Raw genomic sequence first — 12811 nt, 5'->3', positions numbered from 1 at the left:
CTTACTCTATGTTACATTTTTTTTGTCTTAAACATACAGCAAAATGCACAAATCTTAAATAACATTCAGTGACTTTGCACAAAGGCATACACCTATGCAACTTAGACTATCAAGATATGGAAGATTGCAATCACCTTAGAAGTTCTCTCCTGTTCCTTCCCAGTCAGCCCCTGCCCCGCCCTACAAAGACAACCATTGTTCTGATGTTTTTTATCATCATACACTAGCTTTGTCTACTGTCATCTACAAACTGCTTTGAAATGCATGAAAAATAATATACTTTGATGGAAGGGTAGAAGGATGAATAGAGACATAGTTATGCAATAAAGCAAGTACATACAATGTCATGATAAGATCTGGGTATTAGGTATTTGACTGTTTCCTTTAAATGCTTTTAACTTTTCTATATGCTTGGAAATTTACAAAATAAAATGTTAAAATGAGAAAAGCAAAGCAAAATGCCAATAAAGAACTAAAACACTTCTGAAGAAGATGACAATCAGGGAATATATCTAGCTAGATATCAAGAAAAATATAAAGATATATAAATCTGTGCAATGTGTTAACATAGAGATAGAAAAATTGGACAACGGAACAAAATTTCTGGGTAGAAATAGACCTACACATATGCAGAAACTTTACTTATGACAGAAAGAGCACTGCAGATCAGTGCAGAAAGAAGGAACTTTTTAAGAAATGATACTTGCTCCCCCTCCCAGCCAAGATGTCTGACATGGAGGATGATTTCATGTGCGATGATGAGGAGGACTATGACCTGGAATACTCTGAAGATAGTAACTCCGAGCCAAATGTGGATTTGGAAAATCAGTACTATAATTCCAAAGTATTAAAAGAAGAAGACCCAAAAGCAGCATTAAGCAGTTTCCAAAAGGTTTTGGAACTTGAAGGTGAAAGAGGAGAATGGGGATTTAAAGCACTGAAACAAATGGTTAAGATTAACTTTATTCAAGTTGACAAACTTTCCAGAAATGATGAATAGATATAAACAGCTATTGACCTATATTCAGAGTGCTGTCACAAGAAATTATTCTGAAAAATTCATTAATTCTATTCTTGATTATATCTCTACTTCTAAACAGATGGATTTACTGCAGAAATTCTATGAAACAACTCTGGAAGTTTGAAAGATGCTAAGAATGATAGACTGTGGTTTAAGACAAACACAAAACTTGGAAAATTATATTTAGAACGAGAGGAGTATGGAAAACTTCAAAAAATTTTACACCAGTTATATCAGTCCTGCCAGACTGATGATGGAGAAGATGGTCTGAAAAAGGGTGCACAGTTATTAGAAATATATGCTTTGGAAATTCAGATGTACACAGCACAGAAAAATAACAAAAAATCTAAAGCACTCTATGAACAGTCACTTCACATCAAGTCTGCCATCCCTCATCCACTGATCATGGGAGTTATCAGAGAATGTGGTGGTAAAATGCACTTGAGAGAAGGTGAATTTGAAAAGGCACACACTAATTTTTTTGAAGCCTTCAAGAATTATGATGAATCTGGAAATCTGAGACTAACTACTTGCTTAAAATATTTGGTCTTAGCAAATATGCTTATGAAATCAGGAATAAATCCATTTGACTCACAGGAGGCAAAGCCGTACAAAAATGATCCAGAAATTTTAGCAATGACAAATTTAGTAAATGCCTATCAGAATAATGACATCACTGAATTTGAAAAGATTCTAAAAACAAATCACAGCAACATCATGGATGATCCTTTTATAAGAGAACACATTGAAGAGGTTTTGTGAAACATCAGAGCACAAGTGCTTATAAAATTAATTAAACCTTACACAAGAATACATATTCCTTTTATTTCTAAGGAATTAAACATAGATGTAGCGATGTGGAGAGCTTGCTGGTGCAGTGCATATTGGATAACACTATTCATGGCTGAATTGATCAAGTCAACCAGCTCCTTGAACTGGATCATCAGAAGAGGAGTGGTGCACGATATACTGCACTAGATCAATGGACCAACCAACTAAATTCTCTCAACCAGGCTGTAGTCAGTAAACTGGCTTAACAGAGAACAGATATCCTCAAGGCAACAGTACAGAGATGTAATCCTTAAAAGAACTGGGAATGGCAAAACTACTGTCAGTTGATGTGTCCTGAAAATTACTGGAGTTATGGCATAAGTGCTTTTTTTGATCAACTGGTTTGTGTTTTGCTGCTGCATTTATCCCAAGAAAAACAGCTTTAATCTCCAGAAGAAAACCAAAATACCATGGAATTTATGCTGTATTGACATCTTGCCCTAAACATACAACATGATAGTAATTTGTCATGGGCAATATGACCAGAGAGAAGATTTTTGTCATGATTTTAAATACACTGACATGCTACTGTTGGTTAAATTTAAACATGTTTTACGTGCAGAAATTCTTTCACAAATAACCTGCAATAACTTGAAATGCATACCCTTTTGAACACTTCCTTTTCTCATGTATAAATTAAAATGTTTGCTGCATTTTGCAAAATGTCAATTCTCCAAAAATGTGTCTGTATATTTCTGTACCTGCAGTGTAAGTAAAGGTTCAGACGAAACCCCATAATTATAGTGGCATATTGTCACTTAGGTTTCAAGCAGCAAAATAAACAGTGCAGCTCAGAAATTGTAAAAAAAAAAAAAAAAAGAAAGAAAGAAATGATACTTGTTCAATTAGTTGTCTATATGAAAAAATTAAATAATATTCTAACAGCATAATGCCAGATGACTTAAAGACTTAAATGAGAGGGCAAACCTGTGAAAGTTTTAGATGTGCTAGATGTAGGTGAATCATGTTCAGAATCAATTTCCACTTTCTTCTGATAGGTGTCATGAAAGATAAGAAATCTCAAAAATTAAACAAACAAAATCCCAATCTCCCAGCAGCTAAGGGTGTTGATACAAATTAGATCTCATCTTTTAGTATACTCACATGGAATTTAGAAGGTGGCAATAAGGCTTAAGGTTGCTACTTTGGGCTGTTTTCTGCATCAAGCAAGACCATGTAGAACCCCACTGGTTGCCCACCTGCCTGAGTAGTGGAGGGGCAGTTGCAATGGCTGGGCTGTGTTCCAGGCTTGGTTACCAGCTTCAGAGCTGTCAAGATGTTGTTGATTTGGTGGCCATGGGCAATTTACAATCATGGTTTCCTGATCCTGTATCATAGCTACAGTGGTACATCCTTGAATTCAATAGTTGCAGTCTTGGCCTTTTGATTCCCTTCTTCCAGATTTGTGCACAGGTGACTTCCGTGATTTCTGGGACTTATTGTGCACAGGTCGGTTCTGTGACTTCTGGCAGCTCAACCTAGAGCCCACTCCTAGAGGCTAATGTAGATTTCATCAGAATTAACTCCCTCTTTGAAGCCATCCAAGCATTAGTGTTGGTGGTGGCTTTGTGTTGTTGCTAATAGCTGGCTTGCCCCACCATCCCCCACTGGACTTCTCAGATTTTTCATCCTCCATGCCGCCGACATCCTGTATTAAATTTCTTTTTTCTCATATGCATAGCAGTTTCTGTTTCTCTGGCTGCTCCTTGACTGACACACACAATTATATATATATATATATATATATATCACTGGGAATGAATCTCAGAAACCTGAAGAAGAAAGACAATGGCAGCAGAATACCAACAATGTAATTGTGTCTGTATAAATTTAATCAACGTGCAAAAATAATACATCAGGGGCTAAAACGTGCTAAATTCATAAAGAAAAACTGTTAGACAATTTCAGAAATGAAAATATAATTTTTGACTATCACTGAATTAACCATTTGTAAAAGAGAAAGAAAAGAAATAGGCAAAATCTAAACCCACTAACAGCATCTACAGCAAAGCAGATGACAAGGTATCCATCTGAAGGTCTGGGTGTAATGTATCTCAGAATCTACCACATGAGACATGGAAGAAAGTATGTAACCATTAGCATCCATCTCTCAGAGTTGCCTTCTAAGATGTTAATGCCTTGTTAATACTGTGATGATTTCAGCTTTGGATATACTCCAGAGTGACTAAATAGGCCCCTGCAAATGCTCTACGTGGCAATAGCCGAGAAACCCAAGCTAGAAAGCAAGAAAGACATGGGTGCAACCAAGCCAGGGGTTGTCTGCAATGGTCAGGACAAAATGGTGGAACTAGACCATGTCAACCAAAGTCTAAGATGTACCGAAGGCAGTCCTAAATCCTGGCAATTCTTTTCAAGTGCACATGGAACATTCAGGAAATCTGTCCATATTTTACACCATAAAGAAAATCTCAATAGATTTCCAAGAATAGTAATAACAAAGAGCATTCTCTGATATTAGTGAAATAAAACTAGCAATGAATTAAAAATACTGATAATTACACACACATGCGTGTGCACGTGCACACGCGCACACACACACACACACACACACACACAACTAACTCCTAGGTCCAAAAGGAAATACTAAAAAAAGTTGCAGAATTTCTTAAAAACAAAAAAATGAGGAAGGGGAGGGCCACGGGAGGAAGTTGCCAGTGGCAGACCACACATTTGCATTGCTGAGGACTGGACCCCGGGACAGCAAAGCAGCATTACATTGATAAGAACAAAAAATAAGAATTGAATTGATACAAGGGGACTTCTGTCAAGATGGCCAAATAGGAACAGCTCCAGAGCAGTTCCCAGTGAGAGCAACGGAGAAGGCGGGTGATCTATGCATTTCCGACCAAGGTACCAGGTTCATCTCAATGGGACTGGTTGGACAGTGGGTGTAGCCCAAGGAGGGCAAACTGAGGCAGGATGGGGCGCTGCCTCACCAGGGAAGTGCAGGGCTGGAGGGCCCTCCCTCCTACCCAACGGAAGCCATTCGGTACCTTTCTGGCCCCTCTGCAGCTCCGGTTAGGAGGCTGTGCTTCTTCCACAATTTTTGCAGTCCACAGATCAGGAGATCCCTCGATGCCTATATGCACTGCCGGTTTCCAGGGCAAATTTGGGCGACTGATTCAGCCGGCACTGGGAGTTCCCATGACAAATCTGAGCAACTGGTTTGACTGGTGCCTGGAGCGCCTGCCCGACAGAGTCGCACATAACCCTGAGAGAAAGAGGGGCTGAAGGTGGATAGCCAGGAGATCTGGCTCTGCGGGTCCAACCCCCACAAGGACCAACAAACTGAATTCCACAGGCTTGGGATTTTTACAGTCAGCACGGCAGTTTGAGCTGGACCCTGGATGGGGGAAAGGGCATCTGCCATTACTGAGGCAGCTGTAATCTTATATGTGTGAAGGAAAGCACAAAGAAGTTTAGACGGCAGCTGGGGGAGCCCGCAGCACCTCACAGTGACTAGACTCCCTCCTTGCTGGGCAGGGTATCTCTGAAAAAAGGCAGCAGCCTGTCAGGGACTTATAAATAAAGCCACACCTTCTCAGGACAGATCACCTGGGAAAAGAAGTGGTTGTGAGTTCCACTGCAGTAGAACTTAAACATCCCTGCCCAGTAGCACTGAAGGGAGCAACGGAGATCCCAACACAGCACTTGAGCTCTGACAAGGGACAGACTGCCTCCTCAAGTGGCTCCCTGACCCCTGTATATATCCAAAGAGTCACCCCATACAGGAGAGCTCTGGTTGACATCTGGCAGGTCCCCTTCTGGATGATACCACAGGAAGGAATAGGTAGCAATACTTGTTGTTCTGCAGCCTCCGAAGGTGATTCCCAGACAAGCAGGGTCTGGAGTGGACCTCCAGCAGTCCTGCAGAAGAGGAGCCTCTTAGAAGAAAAACTAAAAAATAGAAAGAAATAGCCTCAACATTAACAAAAAGGACGTCCACTCAGAGACCCCCTCTGAAAGTCACCAACTTCAAAGACCAAAGGTAGATAAATCTTTGAAGATGGGAAGAAACCAGCTCAAAAAGGATGAAAACACCAAAAACAAGAATGCCTCTCCTCCTCCAAAGGATCACAACTCCTCACCAGCAAGGGAACAAACTGGATGGAGAATGAGTTTGACAAATTGACAGAAGCAGGCTTCAGAAGGGGGGTGATAACAAACTTCTCTGAACTAAAGGAACATGTTCTAACCCACTGCAAAGAAACTAAGAACTTAAAAAATAGGTTAGACAAAATGCTAACTAGAATAACCAGCTTAGAGAAGAACATAAATGACTTGATGGAGCTGGAAAACACAGCTCTAGAACTTCACAAAGCATACAAAAGTTTCAATAGCCAAATCCATCAAGCAGAAGAAAGGATATCAGAGATTGAAGATCAACTCAATGAAATAAAATGAAAAAGCAAGATTAGAGAAAAAATAGTGAAAATAAATGAACAAAGCCTTCAAGAAATATGGGATTATGTGAAAAAACCTAATTTACTTTTGATCAGTGTACCTGAATGTGATAGGGAGAAAGAACCCAAGCTGGAAAACACTCTTCATGATATTATCCAGGAGAACTTCCCCAACCTAGCAAGGCAGGCCACCATTCAAATCCAGGAAATACAGAGAACACCACAAAGATATTCCTCAAGAAGAGCAACCCCAATGCACATAAAAGAAAACTTTAAACCAGCCTCACTTATGAGTATCCATGCAAAAACTTTAAACTATCAACCAATAGACTATAATGGCAAAATAAAAAAAAAAAACAAGGTGTCTTAGGTGATTCCTCTTCCCAGACATATGAAGTTTGTTAAATATTAGAAAGTCTTTGAACATAATTCATCATACTGATTAATCTAAGAAGAAAGATTATATTTTTATCTCCCCAGGTGCAAAAGTATTTGATAAGATTCAAAACTCATTCATGTAAGAAAAAACTCAGTAAACTATAAGAATTATTATATACTTTCCAAATGACTGAGTACAACAGCCAATGTAGTATCCTATGTATTAGAAAACTTCTAGGCTTTTCCTCTAAAGTCAGGAACAAGATAGAAATGCCAGCTATGGAATTTCCTCAACTATTAAGCACTGTCATGATATTGTATCAGATAATGCTCTCATAAAGAGAAAACCTAGAGATACACAAATTGAAAGGAAAGAGGTAGAACTATCTCTATTTATATATGAGATAATTTTATATGTGGGAAACCCAAGGAGTCAATGGAAAAACTGCTAAAAATAATAGAATCATTTGATAAAACAGCAGATTATGAAATGAATATGTAAAAATTAATAGCTTTTATATGTATAAATAAAAACTAGTTTGAAGATACAATAAGAGGCCCCACCTATAATAGCAAAGATAAAATAAACTCAAAAATATACACATAAACTTAATAAAAAATGTTCTAAAGCTCTATGAGAAAGACTAAAAAACCGTCTTGAAGAACAAAAAAGTAAATTTGAAGTTCATAAAGGGGTGACCTCAGCTTTTCCCTACATGATTCATAAACTTATAAATTTAATTGAATTCAAATAAGAACACCATTTATCTGGAGCTAAAATTCTTTAACAGAAATAAACAATCTTACATATTCTTCACATGTACTCCAAAACCTAAAATGCAAAATAAATAAATAAATAAAGTCTATTTTTTTTAAAAAAAGAAAAAAATAAACAAGGAAGGATAGCAGAAAATCCCTGAAAAATAAGAATAGTGAAAGAAAGGGATAGTCTTTTCAGATAGTAGATCATATTATAAACCTGGTATAAAATCAGTGTAGTGTTAGTGCTTGACTAGGTAAAACAGAGCAATGGAACAGAATAGAAAATTCAGAGGTAGACTTAATTGCAAATAGAAATTTAGTATATAATAAAGGTGACATCTCATATCAATAAAGTAAGGGAAGGGACTAAACTTTTAAACTTGATTTTACCATTCATGGGAATGTAAGAATAAAGAACAAGACAAAGGAAAGGGAAGACAATTAATATTTATTACCTGCCTACTATGAGCCAAGCACTGTATCAGATGCTTTGATAGTATTATTTCAATACTCTTCACAATTCTGTAAGACAGGTATTATTATTCCCATTTCATAGTTGAGATATGAGGTCTAAGAGACTAAAATTTTTGTGATCACCAAGAGTATAAATAGAGAAGATAGGATTTATGTTCATTTCTCTGTTACTTCAGACCTTGTGCCTTCTTTTCCTGTATATGTGAGACAAGAATGTGTATGGAGGTCAGGGAGGAAATAGTTTAAGGAGTAGTGGGTGGCCAGGTAGAAGAGGTAAGATGAGATTAGGTTAAATGAGCCTTGATTCTTATTACAGATATTCAAAACTGACCTGGAAAGCAAAAAGAATCATTATGATTTCTTGGATTATGATGTGAATGTAAGAAAAGTTTCCCTGAAAGCACTGGAAGAAATAAAGGGTGGTTGACTTAGTCTATGCCACCACTCCAAACACAAATGAACATATAATCTAGTAAAAATCATGTGCTTACTTTGTAAATACAGCTTGGAGGCAGATCTTCTAACCTTGTTTTCCAACCAAAGTGCACCCCTGGGCTGCTCCTATGTAGGCATTCCAGAACTACCACTTCCAGGCCCGAGTATTCTGGACAGATGAGAGAAGAAAGCCAAAACTCTGCACCCTTGCCAGAAACTGGGTAGCTGACCTTCTCACTGGCAAAAGGCAAGAGAGTTTCCCACTGGGCTTTATGAGTATAGTAATATGAGGCATGTAATTTTCTTGAAATCAAGTGCAGAAGTTATAGCTGCTATGTTGAATACATGCTGGGTTTAAAATTTGCTTTCACATGTTCCTAAATTGTGTGTCATTTTTCATACAGTTGAAACCAAAGAGGAAAAGTCCTAAAACTTTAAAAGATTTTTTTCCACATCATAAAAACCTTAGTCAACACTTTTTCTTGTGCTCATAGAGAGTTAATGAACTTACTTATTAATATTTTTGCAGCTACAATTCAAACATGATAACCCCTCATATCTAAGCACTTCTCTCTGAGCAACAGAAGCTTTAAACTACATTGCGCATACCTTAAAATTCTATGTGCCCTTTGGGAAAATATATGTGCTTGCTCCCTCTGTGTTCAGAAGCCCCCATAAACAGTGCGTTGTGTCTGCCGTTATTGCCATCTGGTAGCTGACATCAATTCCCTCGCCGATTTCCTCCAACAAGGCAGCCTTATATGAATGCTTGAGGTAATGTTTGACAGGCTTTGGCGACACAGTGGGGATTAGGCTTGGTTCCTTTATTGTGCTGCCTCTCTGGTGGAGATTTCTCAGAATCCAGACAATTCTCAGATTTGAAAAATTCTAATAGCTTAGCTAGAAGAAAGCAAGCGAAGGAAGAGGACAGTGAATTTGTTCTCTGCAGTTCTGTTCGTTCCCATGTGCTGCAGGTGTTAACCAGCGACCAGTGAGTGTCTGGGTGCCCCTTAATAACCAGGAACTGCATTAGTCAGCATATTTTCAGCATGTTTCTCATCTCTAGTACAGTTACTTAATTGAGCATCAGAGAAGCCGCGATCAAATTAATATTCAAGCAAAGCTTTGGATTAGTAACTAAATGAAAGCCACATGGCTCCCTTGCTGTTCAGCTGAGTGGTGATCACTGTTTCATACAATTGCCAGATGTCCAGCTTTGAGAACATGATACTCAAAAAGAATAAAATCAGTTTGGTTTTCATGAGCTAGTAAATGATGGGTCAGATCTACCCATTTCATTGATGCAAGAGAATTGAAGGGCATGAAGACCATCAATGCAGAGCCAGTTGCGGAAGGCATCAAGCCTGTTACAGAGTGAAGTGGAGGAAAGAATACTGACTCTGGAGAAGAGGGACCTCTGTTCTAGTCAATTCCTTTCTCTTACCAGCTATGTGGCATTGGCAAAGGACTTGGGTCTGTGAAAGTCAGGTGTTACACCTGTAACATAAATTGAGAACATATATCTCATGAGATTGTGATTAGCATTAGGCAGAATATATTTAGGAGATTGCAGTGAGAACTTAATGGAATGTAGCTGGGTCAGAGTAACTGGGGCCCCCTGAATCAGAATGGTGCTCAAGGTCAGTGTAACTATGGTTCCTTTGGACACAATGACACTCAAGGACCTCATGGTTCTGGGTCTCCATTTGACAAGACAAACCAATATAGGCCAGGACCTAGAGACAGGACAAAAATGCACTTGAATAGAGCAGACTCTAGAACTGAGTCAGCTGCAACAAATGAGTGAAAGAGCAAAGAGGTGAGATAAGGGATAGGGTAGGTATGGAAAATTGGGACATATAACAGATTGGATGCCCAGTCAAGCATCAGAAAGCTCTAATGCCAAGTCCTGACAAGTGAGTGGTGCAGCCTCAGAGATATTCAGGCCAGCCAACTGACCTCAGGAAGTAGAGACCAGGCTAGCCCCTTAACGTGATTCACCCATATTCCTGGGGGAAATGCTATTGTTGAGGTCAAAACATCAGAAATAATTCAATGGCTTACTTAAGATTTGATAGTTCATGAAACAATATGACACTGTTCCTGCAGACAGATTGGAACTTTTTGGTTTTTTTGAGAGCAGTAGTAAACAGCTTCTGCATTCTTCCAACTTCCAGAATTTGGCTGTACTTGGTCATCTCCTCTGCCTCCAATCTACACAAAGGACTTTAAAATTGTGGTGGTACTGTACTTTATTCACCATTGAATCTCGGTATCTAACATACCACATGCATGAAATTTCTCAGTCCAGTTGGATGGATGGATGGATGGATGGATGGTTGGATGGTTGGATGGATGAAAAGATGGATGGGTGGACAGATGGTTGAATATGCTATTATTTTTCTGCCTAGATTATCCTTTTTCTTTCTTTTATTCAAAGCCATCTCTCCTTTCTTCAGCCCCTCTAACTTATTTCCTCAGAAGCGGGTTCTTGCTTCTTGCTTTGGGCTATGAGAGCACTTGGCTCATCTCTCTGCTAGAGCATTCAATGAAACCTCTTGTGATTTTTCTGCATATGTCTCCTTCATTTCCATCAGATTATGAGCTCTTAAAAGATGCATGCTGTCTCTTACTCATATTTACTCCCTAACACCAGGAACAATACTAAGTCAACCTTCAGGGAATGATAATTGAATAAACTTATTCCCCTTGTGTGAGAAGACCTCCCTTTCAGTTCTTGGAGGCCAAAAGTTGGCTGCTGCTTTATTTGACTCATAGCAGATGTTTTAAGGCCTAGCAGACATCCACACATTGGTTTTGTCTGATGAAATTCACCAGGAATTCGGAAGCAGTAACCCCAAGTTAAATTTTTAGCAAAATGTCCTCTTGTGTCTTTTTGAAAGTGAGTCTCCTTAAACTATATGTATTCTCTCACTCTCAAGCAGCTTTAGTTTTGGAGTCTGGTCAGTGGTTTAGTGCATGGATGAAGTCAGACTGCCTGGGATTGGCTTTTGTCTCTACCAATTCTTAGCTGTCTGTTTAACCTCCCTGGGCCTCACTTTCTTCATCCATGAGAAGGAGATGATAACAATAGTACCTACCTTAGAGGATTGTGGTGAGAATTAAACAAATAGGTAATAAGTGCTTAGAACAGTGTCTGGCATGTTGTAACCTCTAAAGTGCCAAACATTTTTGTTGACAATTTGCCCTTTGTTTAATATAAGAAGAGAAAAGAGAGACCTTCTGGTCTTGACAAAATGCCATAGAAAATGTGCAAATGAGATGAAGAGATATTTTACAGAAGAGAATATACAGATGGCAAATAAGTACACGAAAACATGTTCAAAATCATTAGCCATCAAATAGTGCAAATTAAGAACTCAGTGAGATATCACTTTGCACCTATCAGAATGGCTGAAATAAAAAATAGTAACAACATCAAAGCTGGTGAGGAGGCAAAGGGTCAGGATCACTCCCACATTGCTGGTGGAAATAAAAAATGGCCAGGCCACTCTGAAAAACAGTTTGGCAGTTTCTTATAAAAGTAAACCTGCAACTGCCATATGGGCCAGAGATTGTACTCTTCAGTATTTTCCCTAGAGAAGTTAAAACTTATGTGCACACAAAAACAAGTACACAATTTTTCACAGTAGCTTCCTTTGCAATAGACGAAACTGCCATCAGCTCAGATGTCTTTCAACAGATGAATGGTTAAATTGTGGTACATCTATAACATGGAATATTTCTTAGCAGTAAAAAGGAATGAACTACTGATACATAAAACCACCTGAATGAGTCTCCAGAGAATTATGTTAAGTGAAAAAATAACAATGGTTATATTTTATATATATATATATATATATACACACACACACACACACACAGACACACACACACATACACTTAGTATGATTCCATTTATGTAACATTTTTGAAATGATGAAATGATAGATGAAGGACAGATAAGTGGTTGCCAGGAACCATTATGGAGTCTGGGAGGGCAAAGGGAGGGGGCATAGCTGTGAAAGAGCAACAGGAGATATCTCTGTGGTGCTGGAAATGTTTAGTATCTTGATTGTGTAAGTTCTTGTGGATACAAGATGATATAATTATGTAAAGCTCAATATACACACACAGAGCTGAGAAATCTGAAGACAGGTGGATTGTACCAATATCAATATGATATTTGTGATACTGTGATATTTTGCTGTAGTTTTACAAAATGTCACCATTGGGGGGACTATGCACAGTATACAAGGGATCTATCTCTCTGTATTATTTCTTACAACTACATGTGAATCTACAATTATCTCAATTAAAATGCCAGTTAAAATAAAACAGGAAAAGACAACCATTCTCCCTACCTCTTATTTTAGTAGGTTTTTATAAAGTATTTAATATGACAATTTATATCTGAAAGATTAAATGTGTTCTACATTTTTTTCAGTGAAATGAGAATAAATGACATCACATTTTCTTACAGATT

At 38.2% G+C, this 12811-nt stretch overlaps 1 pseudogene; it reads left to right on the top strand.

Moving 5' to 3' along the window:
- The first annotated feature begins 705 nt into the window (after nucleotides 1–705).
- Nucleotides 706–2085, top strand: LOC100385963 (COP9 signalosome complex subunit 2 pseudogene; annotated as a pseudogene).
- The last annotated feature ends 10726 nt before the right edge of the window (nucleotides 2086–12811 follow it).

Source organism: Callithrix jacchus, chromosome 11 (genome assembly GCF_049354715.1).
Source record: "Callithrix jacchus isolate 240 chromosome 11, calJac240_pri, whole genome shotgun sequence".
Classification (NCBI taxonomy): Eukaryota; Metazoa; Chordata; class Mammalia; order Primates; family Cebidae; genus Callithrix; species Callithrix jacchus.
The sequence above is the reverse complement of the archived record's forward strand: the minus strand, read 5'-3'. Positions and strand labels throughout refer to the sequence as shown.